A 21,950-nucleotide genomic window follows, 5' to 3' on the forward strand; every position below is an offset into this window, starting at 1 on the left:
TTAACTTTAAGGGAAGGTTCTTTAGATCAAATACAATTATTTTTTCTAAGAAACTAGCGTCTTAACTCTTACGGTTATCGAGTTATTAAACAAATAAAGATAATTACTGAACACGTGTGTGACAGCCTTTATTAATTCCTAATGTTATTTGTTCTGACATGTGCAGTCAATCACTTGACGCTAACTTGAATGTTATTCTTAAGGGTCTCTCACACTACTAAATTCATTTATTATGTATGAAAATGATGAAAATTTTTTTTTGCAAATTTGACTAAAAGTGATATACAGATTGGTTCCTGATAATGAACCTAGCTACGTGTCGAATTTAACGGAAAACAAAAAAAAAACGGTGTATGCATGTAGTTATCATGTGGGGCAAAGCTTGCGACTTCACCTCGAAAAACACCATGGAAGCACGAACGCTGACGTCTTGAATTGTTTAGGCATGGGTGTCCTATTTTATGGTATATGTAGGTGCGTTGTACAAAGATTAGATGCCGACTGTTGACGTGCAAAGAAGACCACAACATAATCGTATGTAGTAAGGCATTCCGATATCAAATTTACTTTTTCAAGCCCTACCCTAGGTCTATTTTATTTATATTATTATATTATTAATATTTGTACATGGATTTCTAATATCTCCAGTAATTTCTCCAGTAATTTCGCTGGCTTGGTTGAAGTCTTAGTGGCTCAGTTGGCAGAGCGTTGGAGTATCGATCCAAAGGCCGTGAGTTCAAGTCTCACCCAAGGCAGACATTTTCCACTTTTAAATTTATTCTAAGCCTAGTGGCATCGATTGCAGACGTTTCTGCTATTCAGAAGTTAAAATCTCCAGTAATTATAAATAAAAAATAAAATAAATATTGGGGACACCTTACACAGATCAACTTAGCCCCAAACTAAGCAAAGCTTGTACTATGGGTGCTAAGCGACGATATAATACTTAGATAGATAAATACTCAGGAACAAATATCTGTGCTCATCACACCGGCATTCGAACCCAGGACCGCGGCTTAGCAGGCAGTGTCACTACCGACTGAGGTAAACCGGTCGTCAAAATTTATGGCAGCATTTATGGTTTATTTAATAAACCCTATCTACGATCATAGATTTAATTAAACTAATTACTTTTACTAAGCGAGTTAGCTTCTGAATCTGCGCTCAGATCTTCCAAATAATGTACCTAATATACTTAGAAAAAAACGATGCAATCTGTCATCGTTCGCTAGTTAACAATATTCCATTAGGGAGCGCCCTGGGCTGATTTAATCGCGTTATAATGTACCTACGGAGGCTCGAGCGCTCGACAAAGCCTTCGATAATTACTTGCAAGCAACTATTTATTTGCCACAACGTTAGCACGGTAATGGCACAATTAGCGAATATTGTTAGGCGCTGAGATAATGGATTTGATTGTGCTGAAACTGTTTTAGTCAAATGATTATTGTTTAGTTGGGAACAAGGACGATATGATACCGGGACAGACAAAGCCTATACAAAAAAGCTATACCCCTGAAATGTAAGGGCCTTTAGGATTAAAACTAGATAGCGCTGTTTCACAGCCTGGAAGTGGTCAAAATCATATTTTTCCAAAATATTTTTGCGTGTTTTTTTTTTGAGGAACAAATGACATGCTTCTTTATTGATACTTTGTTATAATATATGTGGTAAGGTTTTTGCACGTACTTTTCCACATTTTCAACTACATAAATGCATACTTTTCAAGATACTCATTAATAAGGGTAGGTAATTTTTGGTTATTTTTAAATCTTCAATAAGCGAGCAGATTTTATTTTTAAAACTTTAATTGATCGTCGGTCACGTCCTTTGAGAGCTTTAAGTTACGAATCAGGAGACGCTAGTGTGAGCTGGCTCTAAGACTTTGGTTCTACGAGGTTTTGAAGATGTTTTTGCTACGCAATGTTTCCAGGTAAATTTCACATTTCAAATTATGATTATTATAGTTTAAATGAATAATAAATTAAATTAAAACATGAATAACACCGAAGCCTTGAACCACCAAGCAGTGATTACCAGTCGTATTTAGGCGATTAGCAGTCAACGAGGGATAATCGCTGCGTGATCAACAGCGCTACCTGCCGGCCGGTGGGATCGGCCCTAATGCCACGTAGATTTACAACCCAATTGCTACTTTACTTAACATTGGATTAAAATTTTAATTAGTTGAGGGATTATACTTTAATTATTTGATGTATATCTATTTTAGCCTAAATACAGACTGAAATAAAAATACAAAATTGAATTGCTCTATATCTGTCAGAGATATTTTTTTTTTCTAATAAAAAAGTAGGAACACGTTTTTCGATTACCTACTATAAGATCATTGATTGAACACATAATACTAACATATAAACGCCTGTAATTCCAAGAAAAAAGGTACGATGGCCACAATACAGATGAACCAATAGGCCAATGCCCCGACTTCTACAACACGACACGCTAAGAAGGGGTAACTGAAATTCTTCTCAGCCCACAGAGTATACCACATAAAATGTCACCAATTACATTTCTGCTAGGTACGTTATCACTTACAATCTCGAAAGCATGAATTATTATTAGCATTTTCAACTTACACAAAGATACGAGTATGCGAAGAGGACATTTAATGAAATGTGAATCAGTGCGTCGAAACGAAATAAGCTATAAACCCATCCCAGATAACGAGCCAACTACAACACACAATGCAAACAAAAGGTAATATTAGCTACAAAATATGATTTCTCAGTTTGTTACGAAAAGCCGGCAAAGAAACATGATGTGCATGCTTTGTTGCCTGTTCACCGAAAAGTATAATTATAGCGAAACAACCACGGGAAAAGGAAAACTGAAACGGGCGACGGAGCTGCAAGGAAAGTCGTATAAGCCGATTCATTAGAGTCGGCGTTTGGAAGCGAAGGATTATTCTGCCATGTATGTACGAGCGGTGCAATATGTTTATTAAATTATACGTTAAGATACCGATTTTGTAAAGCTTATTAAATGTTTACACGACTGTTGATACGAAAAGAATTGTGAGTGACGTATGGCGCCGCATGACTTTCACCCCGTCACGCATTTTACAAAGAAACTTGATAGACACTGAGGTAACGTTAGATTATGGAAAGAAAAAAGTCGTAGAATGTATGGAGACTTAGGTACATTTTGTGCGCAGACTCTATAACAACTTGTAACAGAAATGCAGTTTTCATCATCCGAATTTCACCTCTAAATGTCAAACAAACATTTTTTTTTCACAGGAGAAGTATGTATTCACATTGCGATAGTAGACTTTTGCTACTTTGTACGTAAAAGTAATCACAGCACGGCAAATGCTAAAATAACAAAGCATTTATAAAATTATCTCCGTATTCGCTTTAACCAATTTTGGGTGATTAATCTCACAACGCAGACTTGTTATCAAAACCTACCCTCATTAGCCACTTAGCCCAAACATGATAGTCATTACGCCCGGTTATGCCGGCGTCACGCACTGCCTCGAATGCTCGTTACCACGCTTTGATGACCCGCTATAAGGGGGTTATTGCTGGTTTTTGCACGCCTCTACAGTGTGACAACGGCTTGCTTTGTTACGCGTAGGAGTTATGTTCTTATGACTTACAGATCAGTCTCAGGTGAACTAAGAGTCACATTTTGTCCTTACAGATAAGTGTCAAGGAATGTTTACACAGGTCATCGCCACACACTGACGTGACGCGACGTGCGATGAGAACAAGAGTACATAGTTACACACTACAACATCGTAATCACGTATATTATGCTATTCATGGACACACGTTATGGTGCATTTGCTTAAATATATTTTTTATTTGATAAATATAAGGAAGGCACAGGGTATAACAAAATTCTTCCTCACCGCCTATATTCTTAAAGAGTAATATAACTTTCGTTGAAAATCAAATTTGTTTACATCACAATAAATTTCTGGCACGTGTAACAATATTATATTCCCATTTTAGTATAAATGCAAATAACTAAATATCGCAGTAATAGTCGGTATATTTGAAATCTTGGAATAATGTCATATATATTTCAGAAATGGAGCGATCTACCTATGCTGGTATCAGGTAAATGGAAACGTTCCAGGCATGGTTCGCACCGTCGTAGGCCACATTACGCTAACTGCTTCAAGCAACAGTCGCTGAATTTACTTACGTTTGTAGAGAGCCTAAAAACAAAGGACTGATTACCACAATCACTCACGCAATACCTTCAACAATGCGCGCCATAACACGTGATATGAACAAACGAGCCCCGTGCGATCGCACATCGCATGACTCGAGAGAGATTAGTTTGCGTTCTTGACCCCATTTAGGCAGGCGGTGATATTTCCCTTTCAAGTGGCAATCCGCGCTCACGGCAGGGACTGCAATAAGGGCTCATTTCGGTTTGAAGAAGGCAAGCTAGCGTGTCGTCATGGCAATCATTCCTTTTGATAAGTATTACTATCACGGGGCAGAAATATTAGCGGTGGAAATATTTTACAAGGCTAAAAGCCCAACAATATTATATTTGGTAACGTCCTTGTAATTTTCATTCCAAAATGTACTTTTTCTAACAATTTCATTAAGTTCCCGAGGACTTACGTAGGAATTTAACTACGGAAAGTACCGAAATTCAACAGTTTCTACCGACAATCGCTCTTAGGCGAAATTACGGAAAATAGTGTAGAAACTTAAATAAAGGATGAAGTTAACTCGAATGCCGGGTCGACATTGTACTGTCATTTACTACATACCTCCGTTCCCTGGCACTTTCCCGCTCAGCGAGTTGTGAACAGTGAAAGTGTTAAATTGGAGCTAACAAGAGTTGCGGAGACTAGTGCGGAGCGCGTTCTATTAATTACAGAAGATCGCAATTTTAATCAGAGAACGGCCCTCGTGAGACCAAAACAATTAGGATTAACGCAGAATTTTGTAAACGCTTTATTTATCATCTGTTTTAACTAATCCTTATTCAAATGAATTTGTTATTGTTAAAAACTATATTTGGGTTGTGTTGAAATATAGACGATAGAAGTGGCGAAAAGAAAAAACTCAAAACGAGTGACACTATTGAAATTACGACCGAAGGAAATGTTTTTAATCGACACGATTTGTGGATTACATTTTGCCACGTATTGTATCCATACAAAGTTTTTCAGTACATATGACCCTTTTAAGTTTCGACATAGGTACATAAACACATAGGCAAGTAAAATACCTACAACTTTGCTCGTTAGTGCAGAAGTAGCACAATAAGTACATATTTATCTTTCAAGCATTTTTATCGCAATAAAAAGTGATGTAATTTAAAAACCAAATCTGATTTAATATCAACTAAAATTTCGAATATGTGAATATCAGTTTGTTGGAAAAGGCCGTCACGTTAGGCTCAGGCGCCACATTCGCGCCGGTATCTGTTTATTTACGGTCAGCCGGGGATAATCGGCCTGTAATCAGTCCCGCGAGACCGACCAGGCCTGTAATTGTGCACTAATCATCACTTCACTTCCTAATTACAGTGCCGAGCCCGAAGCTACTCCTACGCCTCTGGGAACGTGGCAACTACTCTGGAATTAGTTGAAAGATAGACCTTTTTCTGCTGTTCTACGTAGGTACTTACAGTTTTGCGTCAAAATATGTACTTGCAATTATGCGTTAAAAACCTGGCAGGCAAGCATGGTCGCGCGATAAATGATAAAACATCAGGCCGTCCCTATTGAACTTACAAATAGTGCGATAGGGACGGCCTGATGTTTTATCATTTATCGCGCGACCATACTTGCCAGCCTGTTATTCTTATTTAATAGAGATATGTCATGGACACCAAGTTGAAGTGGGATATGCAAAACTGAAATAGTCAAGTTTTAATCGAGATGTGAAAGAATGATTTTGGCAAATTGAAGTACAAATAAACGTCTAGTAAATTAGGTACCTATTTTAACTCTCATCTCGTTTCTTTTTGAACCAGGCTCCGTATAAACGATGCCCGTGGTCCTTTACTTGTTTCGAGAATTATTCCATTGTCTTCAAACTGTAACAAACTTGACAGTTAATTTAAAACCGAATAAAAAATCTTTACAAATTCTTTAATTTCAAAAACTCATTTCTGTGGGATGAAACCCTTCTTTAAGAGCGTTCGGGTTACAAAGGAGCCTTACAAAATAATTCGTCTCAAGTAAATCTCCAATTGAAATTCAATTTGAGGAAAACTTTTACGAATGAACTTATATTTATTTTCCCGGGTTTACGCGTCGTAAATAAATCTGCGAGAAAAATGAATCGTTAAAATCCTCATCTGGGCATAAAAAACACGCTGATATTTTTTATGGGCAGTAAAACTTGTATGTGGAATTGTAAGCCGAGTGAGCAGCTTACAGCTTTCCTGCAATTCCAAGTATCTTGGATTCCGTGGATTTCATATTTATTATGCTGCAATTGTATAGTTGCAGGTGTCAATATAGGGAAAATTAGTACCTAAGGTATACTACTTCCATATTGCCAAGAAACTTTTAATTTTGCATAGTCAACATTGTATTGTATTGTAGTCAGACATTGTATTGTTCTCACATACTGCACCTCATCTAGAGAAAATGCTACAAGACCTTAGCGCGGCAAGTCTTGAAGTCGGACTCAAAATGAACAGGGCAAAAACCCAGTTAATGACCAATGGTATGAAACATAGGGTCACGGTAGATGGGCAGGATCTACAATATGTCGACCAATACACATACCTGGGCCAGATAGCATCCTTCGAGGACAGGCAATCCAAGGAAATTGATCAACGCATCAAGAATGCCTGGAAGAGCTTCTGGTCCATGAAGGCGTTAATGAAGGGTAACCTTCCAATTGCGCTAAAACGCAGACTTCTCGACATGTGTATCCTGCCTATCCTAACCTATGGCGCCCAAACTTGGTCATTGACAGAAGCCCAAAAGTCCCGACTCAAGATTTGCCAGCGAGCAATGGAGCGCAGCATACTTGGAGTCCGTAGAATCGATCGGATAAGGAACACGGAGCTGCGCTCCAAAACAGGTATCACAGATGTTGGTGTGAAGGCAGCCAAGCTGAAAGGGGATTGGGCGGGACACGTCTGTCGAATGCATCCGGAGAGATGGGCCAAGGTAGCGACCGAATGGGTGCCACAAATTACCAGAGGCCGAGGTAGACCAAAGATGAGATGGCGGAAAGACCTGGACTCATTTTGTGGCGGCTGGCGAGAGCATGCACAGAGCCGTGACGAGTGGCGGAAAACAGGGGAGGCCTTTGCCCAGCAGTGGGACACACTATAGGCTATTATAAAAAAAAAAAAGTCAAAACTCTAACATGTTCCCAAAACACATAGCGTACACGATTAAACATAATCTTTTTAAACGGCTGGTTGTTCTTTTAAGAATTCACATTAAAAACATTAGTCAGACAGTAACGAAAATAATCTAAATTTCAATCTACCTACTTTGAAACAAGAGAAATGCTTATAAACTAGATTACACACCCACTAACTAGAGAATACATTTACGTAAACAAAACTATCTTCCCGCACACTTGCTCTCAATTCTCCCCTTTCCGCTCCACGCTGTGATTATCTAACTCGTCAATCAAAGCGCCCATAGCAACCGCGTGTATCACATACATACCTACACATATATTATATGTATGTATATGTACTAGTAATTTATTAGATATTAGGTAACACACAAACAGTCGGTTTATTATGATCGCTTATTGATCTATGTTGTACAAACACATATTTCTATAGGCCCACCCTAACTTAGAGCATAAAGCAGTTCATAAAACATAGGAAGGTAGCCGAATTCTAATTAAACACTAGTTATTTTTTTATCAGAAGGATTAGAAAAAAAATTGTAATTAGTTACTAACTTCCTTATAAGCATTCTGAAAGAAAGGACTGAAAAGACGAAAGTAGTTAAGAGAAAAGCATAGAATTACATAGGTAGTATCTCAGCTATATAGTATCTATTGTTATGATCAAGTACGTACCTGATTTGTGTTCGTATTCTCACAGTTGATTTGACATAATAAAATCAAAAAAGGCGTTGAGGGGTGAACAATTTCCTAGAACAATCTTTCAAAAATAAAACTATATTTCAAGGCCCTATACTCTCAATAATAAAATAAAACTGTAAATATAAAAGCAGGATGAATAAACCTATTTCGTTCATAAAACACAAAATACATAAAGCTCTCTGAATCAACAATACCCGGAATTATTTACTACATAAAAGCTTGTAGGGAACATAAAAAAAATGAACCTGTATTTCTGATTAATTGGAAACCTACAATATCGATTTTGTATTACTGCGGTACTGTAATATTAACATCAATATTATACGTTATTCATTTTCCAGCATGTATTTTTGATGGAGCCTCGAGGAAAATGTACTGAATGGGCGAGTTCTCGGGCGGTGTTTGACGGGGAGGCTTGTGATGTTGAGTAAAATACCGTAGAGGACATAGCCAAGTTGTATATTAGGCAAATTTTGACGTTGGCGTGAATCAATGTGATCATACCTATTAAAAATATGTTTGACATCTGAAGTTTCAAAATATCTTTTTAAATAATTTTTTTTTATCTATTGATATTATATACTTGCATTCGTAATGAAGCGGTCAATAGCAAAATCTATGGAGATATTCGAGTCAAGTCGCGTCTTTCAATAATACGCGTGACATTGATTTGTATTGTCAAAGTTACAACGTACCTGCCTGTATTCTCAAAAAGGGTAGGAAACTGCTCAAGTCTCATTGCCATTCTGAGCCATTACGGGTTTGATAGAAAACGAAATCAACCATCGTCTACACCAAAATTGAAATATTCCGCTGTCGGTTGTATGTACGTCATGCGAAGCGCTGGTGGCCTAGCGGTAAGAGCGTGCGACTTTCGATCTGGAGGTCGCGGGTTCGAACCCGGCTCGTACCAATGAGGTTTTCTGAACGTATTGTGCGAAATGTCATTTGATATTTGCCAGTCGCTTTTCGGTGAAGGAAAAATATCGTGAGGAATTCTAATTCCAATAAGGCCAAGTTACCTTTTCGGTTGGAAGGTCAGATGGCTGTCGCTTTCGTAAAAACTAGTGCCTACGCTAAATCTTGGGATCAGTTGTCAAAGCGGACCCCAGGCTCCCATGAACCGTGGCAAATGCCGGGATAACGCAAGGAGGATGATGGTGGTTGCATGTACGTCATCGGGAAAAAAGTTAATGGTGAAATAGTTAGCTCATTACCACATGGGGAAAAACAGCTAAAAAGGTGCCATATAAATTACACGAACTTATGAGCAAAGAACCGCACAATAACGGTAACTGTATCTAAGCTAGAACACACGCGAGCAACCGCCGCCCTCGCCCGCAGTGGCTTTGCGTGGCGATTAATTGAAGCTTACTGTATTGATTTTGTATTACAGTAAGCTTTAGAGCTTACCAATAATAGATGCAGCCGCTGCTCATTTATTCAAATGCCATAATGTTCATACGGTAGGTGTATTATTTTATTTTTGTTAAGAGAACCTTTCAAAATCCACGGTTTTCCGATTTCATACAGTAGTCTTGGGTAAATGTGATTACTCAGTGACATCTAAATGTCAATTGCTTTGCAGGCCCCGTAGCCGAATGGCATTTCTCCGACGCCAAACGAAAGCGATACGCCGCTGGCTCTGTCGCGCCAATACGCAAGCGCGATAGAGATAGATATCTACTAGCGCTTCGTTTCGTGAGCGTTTCGTGAGCGATTGTGCCATTCGGCTAGCCACCCAGTACTGTCCCTAGAGAACGCTTTAAGGCCGGCAACAGACAGTCTTAAATTTCATAATCTTAAAAAATCATAATCTTATGAAATCAGATCGAGTGCACGGATTCCCATACAATTTCGCAACTGTCCACACACAGGCTTTTTTTTTAAGATTATGATTTTTTCTCTCCTCCTAGCCCATAAAAAAAAAATTAAGACTGTCTGTTGCCGGCCTAAGCGTTGGGCAGAATAATGGTTCAAAATTGGGTTAAATGGCCCGTAAGAAGAATTTCGCGCTAAATTGCTCATCACTTGTCTAATTGTGACGTTCTTCAGTAAAGGTACCTCATTGTCGCTTGCCACAGGGACGAAATATACTCGTATTTGTATACGAAGTGCATGTTAATGTGCCCTTATGCTCAAGCAACTAATACCTTTTCTATTTTATTTCACTGACTAACCCACTGAATACATACGTAACCATTTAGGTTTACTAAGTAGATATTCAATTTCTCGTCTTGTTATGTTTCTTGCACCTATTAGCTCTTATTGATCTCTGTTTGGCCCAAAGGTTAGCTGGTAGAGAATGCCTTCTGGCATTAAGTTCGCCTTTTGTGTTTTTTTTACTGTGCAATAAAGTTTAAATAAATAAATGGTTACCGGCTCAAATCAGGGTTTTTACTAAGATAAAAATTAAATGTATCTGCATAATTTTAGTTAGAAAATGTTTACTAGGTAAGCGCTGATTTAGGTGAAATTATTTCCTAAATGCTTGCATCGTAAATAGCACGAAAAGTTCCAAACATCGGTTAATTGGTGCTCTTGTTTTTGCTCAATGTTGCTGGCAAAAACTTCTGTAAACGAGTCCCGGTCTACACTTTATTAACGTGTGTATAGGTATTTTAAGTACAGTCAGCAAAGTTATTAGCTTAACATCATTGCACACGAATATCGTATGCAGGTGTGCTAAGATAAAGGCTCATTGAGAAGGCACGTGAATTTGCATGCTATTTTAGTTACCTACATTGCGAACTGAAGGTTACGAGTACATATAAATAGGCACACCAATCAAATACCAAATCCAAATCATTTATTTGTCAAGCATAGTATGTACGTCAACAGTAGGTCTCAAATGTATAAAATAGATATCACTATGTTTCGCCACATGGCTTACAAATACAGTGTAGCTACAGAGAACGTGTAGCTTGCATTTATAATAAAATGCAATAGAACTCGCACGCACATTCTCACACCGTATAATTGTTCCCTAATGGATTTTCTGACTTGTATATTAAAAAAGAAATATCAATCATAAAAACTGTATTCAAAACACCGGATTTCTATAAAAACAAATGGTAAATCATGGCAAATTTGAGTGTGTTCACGCAACACAATAACTCAAAGAAACGCCGCCATAACTGTCGCGGGCATTGTTCCCGTGATTCACGCGCCGAAATGATGTTTCCCTCACGGTGCCCGTTCTAATGGCGGATATTTTCCTGGGTACGTAGCCAAATGAACAAACGCTCAAGATAATATCTGTTTCGTAGCTATCTATCTCTGTCGCTCTTGCGTATCGGCGCGACAGAGCCAGACTGCATTTCTGTCGGCGTCTGGCGTCGACGATTGCCATTCGAGTCACGCAGAGGCAGAAGTTTATGCCGCGATGGGTTATTAAGTCAAAAGTATGCTGTGATAGTTATGTAGTTATAACTGTTGTGTTATCGGTTATATTGTTGATTGTCTCAGCTAGAATTAATTTAAGAGTGGAAATTTACTGCTTCCAGTGTTTTTTCCACTCTTCGTACAACCCGGACCAATTTTTCCTATTTTATTTCTATAAGATTTTCCAACCCGAATATATAATTTTTACTTGTTTAGGTACTAGTATTAGGTACGCCGGGACTTACGAGGTAAGTTATACAAAATTAATCAATACAAATAATATTTATTATCTATTAAAGAACTTGTGTTGAGTACCAATTTGTCTTCTTGTGAACCGACAAAAGGGTTACATTTAGTCATAAACACGTTTGACTTTTATCAAATGTGTAAAAATAAAAAGTTCTTCTGCATTGAGCATAAGGACCCCTTTGCTATGGACAAGCACATTTTAACATAGCACTCACCTACGCATATTCTAAGGTCCTCAGTAGTAAATCCAAACTAGGAATTGAATGTAACTGCCCTCCTGACGGGTCCGGGTGATAATGCTGGATTTACGAAGTGCCCTCTCTTATCCGACCCGAGTGCTTCGTAAATTTTTAATTTCATTGTTTCTACATATTACTGGTATAACGACAATGTGTTACTTTTAGTTAGCGTAGCAGTGCATTTTTGCAGTCAATTTAAGGATTTCTGGCTTCTGTTCGGTTAATACAGATCCTACATTTGGTATATGTATTCGGCCATTTCAATAACAACATCTGGAATTGTAGTTAGCTATGATATGGATGGTTTTACATCAAGTATAATTTTTGGTAACGAAAATTATATACCTAAAGTAAATTTAGGCTTTGTCGCAAGGGCAGAAATTCAATTGTCGTTTTGAATATAGACCCCCCGAGTAGACACTAGAAACCCAGAGTCTATTTGAATTGCCTATGTAAGCAAACCTACTTATTAAGGTAGGTTATAGGTTATAGGTATACGCGGGCTCGGTTTCCGCAACTCGACGTCATAATTTGCGCCTATTTTGCGTGATGGGTTACGGCACTATTCCTGCCAACCCAGCTCTACCAGAAAGCGCCTAGCAGACCCTTTATGTTGCCGACGACTTCTGGGAGACACCCCGGCGACCCGAGGTGTTGTGCCCGGTACTCTGCCACCCCTGGACATTCGAGAATGACGTGAGCGGCTGTTTCCTCTGCCTCCGTGCACGCTCTGCAGAGGGGGCTGTCTGTAACACCCAGGGTAAATAAGTGTTTGTTGAAAGGGGCATGGCCAGTTGTGGCCCCCACTAAGAGTCGGAGCTGTGGCCTTTTTAGTTGCCTCACCTTTTTTGACAATCCGGGGGTGATTGTCGGGAGGGCTTCCTTTGCCTGTCTACAGGTGCCTAGGTTAGACCAGTATTGTTGGTGTTTTACCTTGAGTGGTGTTGTAACGCAGCATGTTTCGAAGCCAAGCATAAGGTAATGGTAGTATGGGCTCCGGTCCTGCCACCTTCATTTCGGAGCCTCTACGCGCTAGGATGTCGGCTCCATCGTTACCTCGCGAGTTGCTGTGTCCTTTAATCCACTGAAGAGTTACGCTGTTGGTGGTGCATACCTCTGTCAGAGTTCTGTGACATTCGTAGATTAGCCCTGAAGTAAAGGTATAACTTTGTAGAGCTTGTAGTACTGACCTACTATCGGAGAGTATACGGATGGGGTAGTCACGTACCTCCCTTGAGACGATCGCATGTGCTGCCATTATGATGCCCATACATTCTGCCTGGAAGACTGTGTTGTGGGCACCTAGTGGTGTCGAGATGTGTATGTTGAGGTCCTCTGAGAATACCCCAGAGCCAGTGCCTGACCTTGTTTTGGATCCATCCGTGAAGATTCTCAGCTCCCTTGGGTTAAGTCCTTCACGGGGTTCTTCGTGTAATTGTATTTTGTATTTCTTGTCGAAGATGAATTGCTTCGGTATCTTATCTGTTACCGCCTCTATTAGCGGTGCCTTACCTATCGCCTCATAGAGGATTTCGGTGTGAGGTACCCTAGGTGGTCTCCAGAGATTGGACTTTTTTAGACGTACCGCCGCAGCTAGCGCTTCTTGTTGTATGTGGAGGTGCAGCGGCGGCAGGCCAAGGATGGCTTCCAAGGCCGCGGTTGGAGTGGTTCTCATGCAGCCCGTGGTCGCCATACAGGCCAACCTCTGAAGTCGTTGTAGTTTAGCTTCAACAGTGGATAAATTGGTGCTGGTAACTTATTAAGGTATTACGTGCTTAATTAGGCTTCCATTCAATCGTTTTTAGTAAATAAAGAATTCTGACGAGTACTGCCTACAGGGTTTTGAGTTAATGTGTATTCAGGAATAAAACTGTCGTCATAACACTCATAACAAATATGGGTCAAGGGAGACGTTTTTTTTTCTGGATTTTTCATGTAAAATAAAAACACCAATATACCTTGAGAATCCGAGGCCAAAGTTGAGTCGCTCCGTTAATGAAGGGCCTACTTAATGTATTTAGGGCTCATTAAATTTGTTCTCCGTCTTAATTAACATGGCCGACTAGGACTGACAACGACTTTATGCTTTTACGGAGGTACCTATTTACTTTGGCTTTGAGTTCAAAAAAGTACCTATTACTAATAAAAACGTAACGGTGTGCTTAGGTACATACACCGGGTTTTTATTGAATTCCGTTAACTTCCGCATATAGTTAGGTCCATTATAAGAATCAAAACGGCATAGTTAGTTTTCTTCAATTTGTATTTATTTTTCTAAAAAAAACCATACATCTGCCATAGATGTTAACTTCAGTTGCTGTTGAGAAACGGGCTTTACAATTATCTCACACTAAGTAAGTGTCAAAACTATGATCTGTCAATCGCATAGCGAACACACAAAGCCCGTTTCTTAATAGCAATTGATGTATGGTATTTTTCAGAAAAAAGTTACGAATTAAAAATTTAATCATCTTCTGTTTCCTATAATCAATCTAACTATGTTGAAAAGTTAACGGAACTCAATAAAAGCACGGTGTATATTACCTAAGCACTTGTTAATTGTAATGTTTTAGTTGTAACTAAGTACCAAAATAGTTCAGTATCAGTACCTCACTCATAACTATTTTTTTTATTATACGTTCGCTTAACCTAAAGCCTCTTAAATGGAGAATATCGATCGACAAAACCAAAAACGTTTTCATGTATAATTTCACTTGCATCGTGAATTTTTTGTATAAAACCGCACCAAGTAAAAAAGCTTTATGGAGATAGTATGTTATATCTACTAACTGATGAGTCGTTATTATCTTTGTAGTAAACTTTCTTGCAATAGTAGTAAAATAATGAGATTGAAAATAAAATATTATATAACCATTCAACGTTGACAGGAAAATGCCTAAGGCGTATTGGGAATTCTGTATGGTTCATTTAAGCTACATGATTACGACTAATGCTATCAGAATCTGTTATTTTATTCATGTTACGAGTATATCAGCAGTATGTCAATGAACTCAGCAAAAGACTGTTTCATCTTGGTCGAATAAAAGACATATAATATACATAATTATATTATATAACTTCATATAGACAAATAAAGTCTGAGGAGCTGTCCAAGCGCTTCATAGATGCATCTAGTGACCAGAGCTATCCAGCGGGCCAGTGCGGTCAGCCAGCCTTCTGTATTTTTTTATACGTTTTTAGAAAATAAAACCGCCTTCAAAAATAAGCGCGTTACAAAACACGGAGAAACTAAAAAGCCAAAAATAATAAACCTTTCAATTCAGATTTCTTATCGTATTGCAATAAGCTAAACATCCAAATTATAAACAAATCAATTATTTTTGTAGTCGGTACCAGACCAGCCTGTTCGTCGCCTTGCTATTGCCTGTTTACCCCACCCAACCATACACAGGCTGGTACCGACTCCAAAAATAATTGATTTGTTTATAATTTGGATGTTTAGCTTATTGCAATACGATAAGAAATCTGAATTGAAAGGTTTATTATTTTTGGCTTTTTAGTTTCTCCGTGTTTTGTAACGCGCTTATTTTTGAAGGCGGTTTTATTTTTTGTTAAAAAGTTTATTTATTTGTTCATTTTTAGTGGTTCCTAGTGATATTATATGTATCCGTCCGAATACATGTACAGTAGTGAAAGAATTATCCTTTAACTCCTAACCATTGAGGAGTTGACCTTCCATCATCAGCTCAGCCACATAAAATTATTACCATTAGACGTAAATACTGGTGTACCTTTGAAAAATAGACTAAAAACATTACATGTGCCTATAACATTTGAAGAGTTCCCTCGATTTCTCCAGGATCCCATCATCAGACCCTGACTTGGTGCCAATGGGACCATCTCGGGGTTATACCGGTTCGATCAAAAAAAAATTTTGAAAATCGGTCCACGATTCTCGGAGATATCGAGTAACATACATACAAAAAAAAAATAAAAAAAAAATAAAAAAAAAAACATTCAGTCGAATTGAGAACCTCCTCCTTTTTTGAAGTCGGTTAAAAAAGTATTTATTTATAAGTTTTTGTTATGTTGTTGATTGTTTTATGAAAGTATATACAATTATTTATTGGACAAAAATAACACTAAATATTTTACAACCCATTATCTGCAACGCAGGCTTCGTCATGAGGTTACAGCCATAAATCAGCAACAGGCGTCGTCCTTACACACAAACAATAAAGCTATCCGCAACAGGCTTCGTCATTTACCCATATGTGGGTTATTGCAACAACAACATACGCGCAAACTAACTAGGACCCGCCCGAGTCGTACCGGGCCCAAAGGTTCCCATCACACTAGCAGCATTTCCACGCTGTATAGCCAATGAAATCCCCTGCACCAGATACGACCCGGAACGCGGATCGCAGCCCCTATCCCTAAGTCGGCGACCATTTCCCTAACAAAGGCTTTAGCCTCAGTTCCCCAGGGTCCCGCCGTCTCCACAGCAAGTGGCACAAATTTGTACATTGCTTCCAGGGCGCTGTACTTTGCGTGCTTGAGTAAATAAATTCATTTCAATAAAGTCGCACGGTGACTATAATTTTACTTTGAATTTTGAAATAAATAAATTACGAATGTATGAATTGTGACGTTTATGATGGAAACTTTGACAGTTAAAAGCAGAGAAACATTCTTCTCAGGCATAGTGGTCGTCAAAAATTAAGCCATCCTCTCATTCGAAAATTTGAATGGTACCAATTTCAAATTACTTAATTATATTAATTTTTGTAGTTGTCTTAACCCTTAATTTGGCAGACATAGAAACATTAAAAATACCGTTTTTTTTTGTTGAATACTATTTTTATGGGTCATAAGGAGCCCCGAAAAAATAATGAAAAAAATCATAATCTTTCAGTTTTTCAGGAAAATTATGTTCGGTGTGGCGAACACTGCCAGCTAATCAAGAATTAAAAGTGTGAAATAATTTGCTGTATAAATGTTAAGAAACATACAAATTTTTCGTAGAAAATGAACATAAAAGTATTGTCTACACTTTGTGTGCCCTTTTTGTACTTTGTCCCTAAACTAGACCTCCTTCGTAATGTTGACACCGAATATCCGATACTCTTGGACACGGTAAGGGGAATGTCCTGGAATTTAGGCGCTATGTTATGTCAAATGGGGTTTTATATGCGGAAAATGTGCAAAACTTCTTACTGGGGTTCAACTAGACGAGATTATGTTTACTCAACTCGGATACCTGCTCAAGAGAGGCATCGATTTGAGACACAAGTTGCATTCTGCTTTCCAAAACCTGCTCACGATAGGCATTTGCACGACCTGTGTACTGGCTATCATCTGTGCTGTCATCCGCATAGCAATATATATTGCTAGTTTCTAGCTTATCATTGATATGAAGGATGAACAGGGTCGGTGATAGGATAGATCCTTGGGGTACACCTCCGTTAATGGGCCGGATTTATGAGTATTGATCGTCGATGAAAATTGAAATGCTTCACCCAGGTAGAAAGCTGGCGACCCACGTGCAAAGCCTTTCTGGGAGCCCGTACGAGGGTAGCTTGGGGAGATGTGTCTTATGATAAACTCTATCAAAAATCTTAGGTAGCGATATCTAGGCTAACTGCCAGTACCTCTCCCTTGTTCTCAATGGCGGTGGCCCAACTATAAGTATACCAAAAGATCACCATCGCCACGACCATGGCGGAAGCCGTATTGCCGGTCACTATAATCTGGTGTTCTTCAGGTACGCCAAGAGCTGATTATTAACCACTTACTTCATTGCCTTGGAGAGAAGAGAGGTTCTCTCATCTGGGCCTCAATGGGCCGTCGGTGTGTTAGGGTTTGTGCGATCACCCTTCTTTGCGGTTGGATGGACTGAAGCAGTCTTTCAGGATGACGAGCATTTACCTGAGCAGTATGAATGCCAAAAAACGCGAATTAAAACTGGGGATAAGCTCCGCAGCGCACGTTTTCAGCACAATAGCTGGAATACCCTCAGGCCCATTGGACTTATTGACACCGAGGGCAAAAAGTGCATGCCTAACTACACTTTGAGTGAAGCGAACCTCGGATGAGAGTATTGAGAATTTTTTACTTGGATGAATGATAATGGATGAATCTACTCTTAGAAAGTATTTTTGGGTAAGAGGGAAAAAGAAAAGGGGTCTGAATCCTCGCTGTAGGACCTTCCTGATACACATCCATCGCGGTTCAACACGGTAACGCGGCGAGAACAGGGATAGGTACTTTTGCATCGGGATGTGCGTAATTAGGTTAGAGTTAGCTAATCATTTTTTTTTATTTAGACGTCATATTAATGTAATTTAATTTACTTTTGTGCTCTTTTGTGAAATAAAAATTTGCTATAAGGTCCACCGATAAGTTGGCAATGTTCGTCACACCGAACATGCAACCCTGGAATTCAAACACTGCGTAGCTGGCGGTGTTCGCCACACCGAACATGCAACAAACCTACTATTTCACTGTGAAGATGGCAGTGTTCGGTACCACGAACATGACTTTTTAAGTGTCACTGTCACTAAATTAAGACTTACACTAAACTAGAAACTCTTTAGTACGATTAATTACCTCATTGGTAACCAATAAATGTCGTTTTTATTAATGTGGCACCATAAAAATCTAATAAAATGTCATAAATAACTTGATGATACTTCGCGGTTGCCGTCTAGCCGCGATTTTGCGTGCACTGCTGACATACGAATATTGTGACAGTAATGAATTAATTTTCTACCAATTAAAACAATACAATGCTACAATTTGAGTCGAAAGAAATATAAAAAAAGACGAAAATGTGACCAGTAGATTTTTTTGAAATGTATGTTCGCCACAGCGAACACTGTCCAATTAAGGGTTAAAGCGGGTGCTTATTTAAGTTATTAAAACTAGCATAGCTCTAAAAACAGCATTGAATTCAAACGGAATAAATTTGCGAAATCCTATCGGGAAAAGAATAGTGCGCCTAAATTTACGGGCCAGGGGAGGGCAGTAAAGCCTCGTTTGGTTGAGCTATGTCCCATTCGAGGGCGTATTACTCGTATATAAATATTACTACACATGGAATTCTATTTGCCAGGTTTGAAAGGATTTTTGCGTTGGGCTAGTTTCAGCATTATTAAACAAAAAGGTAAAAATAATGTTAATTAATCGCGTTCGACCTGTGTGTGACTTTAAATATTATTAAACAACTACATAAATTTGTTTGTGGATTAGGTATTATATATCTTGAAAACCGTAAAAAGTTTTAAGATTTTGTATGTAAGTGAATAGTTTATTATGATTTAATTATTTTCAACATCTAGTAACATCAGCTCATTATTATTTTGTATGTGTTTCTCATCACGAAAACCATTGGGTATAACCGAACCTTTGGGAGGCGCGCGGTGAGCCGAAGCCAACACATTAAAAGAAACTTAATTAAAAGTAGTAAGGAGTAGACCGAACGAATGTATAATATTGGCTGTGTCATGGTGTGCACGCAGAGGCAGCACCCGCTAAGCTGTAAAGACTATTTGCGAGTTGATGGAACCTAAAATGAACTAGGAGGAATGAAAGTGATGGAGTAAATACTGGGCTAAATATGAGTTAAAAAACTGGACGCCTGGCTAATATAAAATTGTATTCCTAGACAATAATTTATTAAAAAACGATTCGAAAGATAATACTTAGTGATGTTGGAGGCAGCGGAATGTCGGTTTAAATCTTGGTGTCCCAACTTACCTGAAAAAAGAAAACGACGTTGTATTAGTTTATTTATATTTTATCACAATCAATACATTTTATATTAGCTACAGAAGTATGTTGAATGAAAAACATGATTCCTTAGGTAAGTATATACCTTTACAAGGACAATTGATAATATGACGTGATAAATTAATACACTAAAATGGACCTATTTTAACTCTTCAAAGGAGATTGGGCACTTTTGTATGGGGGGTGTCCCAAGAGTGTATACGGATTAGACATATCTTGTTTGAAAGGTCTTAACTGTCTTTGCTATCCAATATACAGAGTGGGGCCTGTAACAAAGGCGAATAATTGAACTGTAGGCTATTCTCCTTATACTGATCAACATTTGTTCAGTGACTTTTAAAAATTATGAAGTCTTTAAATTTTTAATTTTTCATACAAAATAAATATTAGCTTCAATGTACGCCATTATTGTTGTCATTGACGTTGTCTGTCACACTTTAGACTTAACAGAATTCGCAATACATTACCTCTTAAAAAAAACTTTCAAGGGTGATAAAAATCAAAATACAAGTTATTTTTAAAAGTCGCCGAACAAATATTGATCAGTATAAGGAGAATAGCCTAGAGTTCAATTCTTCGCCTGTGTTACAGGCCCCACTCTGTAGACGTACATAATAATTAGACGTATATAGTAAAACTCCAATCTCAATTATCAATATGCGTTTTCGTTCTTAATCCCCTCCCCCTCGCACCGACAACGCGGCCACAGGACGGCAATATACCACCGATAAAATTTCCATTTACGACGCACCCTGAAAAATCGTGTGACTAAAACATTTCAGCTGACCTTGATTTTATATTCCGGGAAGGTTTTGTCAGGGCCATTTATTATCCGTCGCCAAAGACCGGCAGATGAGTATCATATCCATCAAGTGTAGCCGCCATTATAATTTCAAATGATTTACTTTCACACCGAAAGGGACTTAAATGCTTGCAGCACGAGCGGCCGTGGCATAATGGGCCCTGTTCTTCATTATAAATTGCGCGATTATAAAGAGGGATGGACAGCACTCGTTTTCTATTGTTAAGTAAAAAATGCGAGTTTTTGAAATGAAAGTGCAAAGTCAAATTTCAATTCATACATTAAATTAGTACCTACTTAACAATATATTTACGAGTAACTTGAAGGAACAGTGTGGGTAGTCGAATGCACAAACACTCTCGGTAATATCTCTTTCGTAGCTATCTATTTCTATCGCTCTCGCGTATTGGCGCGACAGAGCCAGACTACATTTCTGCGGCGTTTCGGTGGCGTTTCGCGTCGCAGAAATGCCATTCGGCTACGGGGCCAGAGCCTCTAACACAATAAGTTTGACATAGATGATTTAAAATTCGTTATTCGATAGTCACGGAAAATGGCATTAATAGCATGTGAACCTCCAAAAGGTTTCTCAACAAAAAATTAAAATCACATAAAATGTAAGCTAATAACCTATTCTAAAAGGTCAAACTTTCATAGCAAAGGCTCTGGCATGGAGTTTGCTAAAAATGTTATACTATACATTATAGTAGAGTTATTTTTATCGAATATACGCTATATTCCCACGTTATAGTTTGCGGTTATAATAAAGTAGTTAGTTTCAGCCGCAGCTGTGTATTGAATAAGTTAAACTGGCGAAAGTTGGCGAAGTTACGTTAGTTAGTGCAAATGGCTGTCTCCATCTTATTAGGATGCACAGCTAGTCCGAAGATTGCCGTTCGGCAACTTAAGCGATGTCTGCGGTACATTGACTAGCGGGTTGTTCCATTGTTTAAACTTACTCGTAGATCAAAGTCATAGTTTATTTCAATCGATAACTTACGTTTGTAGATAAAGTTAAAGTAGTCTACACTGCTTGTCACGGTTTAAACATATCAAAGTTTGCAATACCTACATTCAAATAAGTTGGCGCTGTTCACAGGAAGTGGCCAAAATCATATCAAATATTTTTGCGTGTTTTTATTTTTCATAAGAACAACTGGCATGCTTTTTTTATTAATATCACAATATCACGTTAGTACAAATAAAAAAAAATTGTAAGCATCATCAGTGTAGTTATGATAGTATTTAATAGATGGTGCTCAAAAAATGAGGTACGATTCTTAGTATGAAGACAGTAAATCCTATATAAATAATCCTTGATAACGCGGTGCGACAAGGACAGCGCGATGGCGCGATGGAGCGCTGTACCTGTCACACCATGTTATATATCATTTATAACAGCCCAGTGTGGGAGCACCGTTAAAAAAATTGTTCGTCAGTTTGTGGAGTAGAGCCTTGTAGCCTTGCCTTCATTTATTTCATTTAGGTATCATG

General features: G+C 38.4%; 1 protein-coding gene across 1 annotated transcript in view; it reads right to left on the reverse strand.

Moving 5' to 3' along the window:
* Positions 1–21,950, reverse strand: part of LOC125232734 (mucin-12) — a 321,469-nt gene that overhangs the window by 151,479 nt on the left and 148,040 nt on the right. The gene's annotated exons all lie outside the window — the stretch shown is intronic.

Source organism: Leguminivora glycinivorella, chromosome 13 (assembly GCF_023078275.1).
Source record: "Leguminivora glycinivorella isolate SPB_JAAS2020 chromosome 13, LegGlyc_1.1, whole genome shotgun sequence".
Taxonomy (NCBI): Eukaryota; Metazoa; Arthropoda; class Insecta; order Lepidoptera; family Tortricidae; genus Leguminivora; species Leguminivora glycinivorella.